This window comes from Branchiostoma floridae, chromosome 4 (genome assembly GCF_000003815.2).
Source record: "Branchiostoma floridae strain S238N-H82 chromosome 4, Bfl_VNyyK, whole genome shotgun sequence".
Lineage (NCBI taxonomy): Eukaryota > Metazoa > Chordata > Leptocardii > Amphioxiformes > Branchiostomatidae > Branchiostoma > Branchiostoma floridae.
Window position 1 is genome coordinate 22018758 of NC_049982.1, and position 1009 is coordinate 22019766.

A 1009-nucleotide genomic window follows, 5' to 3' on the forward strand; every position below is an offset into this window, starting at 1 on the left:
AGGCAACATGGCTAAGAGTGTATTCTAGTCGGTCAAACTTGGTATCATTGAAAAGGTATCTTGGTACAGAGTTGTAATTTGCAAACCGTTTTCAAATCGGTTGCTTACTTCCCGAGATATGACTCAAGCACTTACCGCTAGGGTTAGGGTTACGGTTAGGGTTACGGTTAGGGTTAGGGTAGTGCTTAGAGGCAACATGGCTAAGAGTGTATTCTAGTCGGTCAAACTTGGTATCATTGAAAAGGTATCTTGGTACAGAGTTGTAATCTGCAAACCGTTTTGAGCTGGCTCCGGTGCATTCAGAGATATGACTCAAGCACTTACCGCTAGGGTTAGGGTTAGGGTTACGGTTAGGGTTAGGGTAGTGCTTAGAGGCAACATGGCTAAGAGTGTATTCTAGTCGGTCAAACTTGGTATCATTGAAAAAGGTATCTTGGTACAGAGTTGTAATCTGCAAATCGTTTTGAAATCGGGTGCTTACTTCCCGAGATATGACTCAAGCACTAACCGTTAAGGTTAGGGTTAGGGTTACGGTAGTGCTTAGAGGCAACATGGCTAAGAGTGTATTCTAGTCGGTCAAACTTGGTATCATTGAAAAGGTATCTTGGTGCAGAGTTGTAATCTGCAATCCGATTTGAAATCGGGTGCTTACTTGGCGAGATATGACTTAAGCACTATCCACTTGGGTTAGGGTTAGGGTTACGGTTAGGGTTAGGGTAGTGCTTAGAGGCAACATGGCTAAGAGTGTATTCTAGTCGGTCAAACTTGGTGTCATTGAAACGGTATCTTGGTACAGAGTTGTAATCTGCAAACCGTTTTGAAATCGGGTGGTTGCTTCCCGAGATATGACTCAAGCACTTACCGCTATTGTTAGGGTTAGGGTTACGGTTAGGGTTAGGGTAGTGCTTAGAGGCAACATGGCTAAGAGTGTATTCTAGTCGGTCAAACTTGGTATCATTAAAACGGTATCTTGGCACAGAGTTGTAATCTGCAAACCGTTTTGAAATCG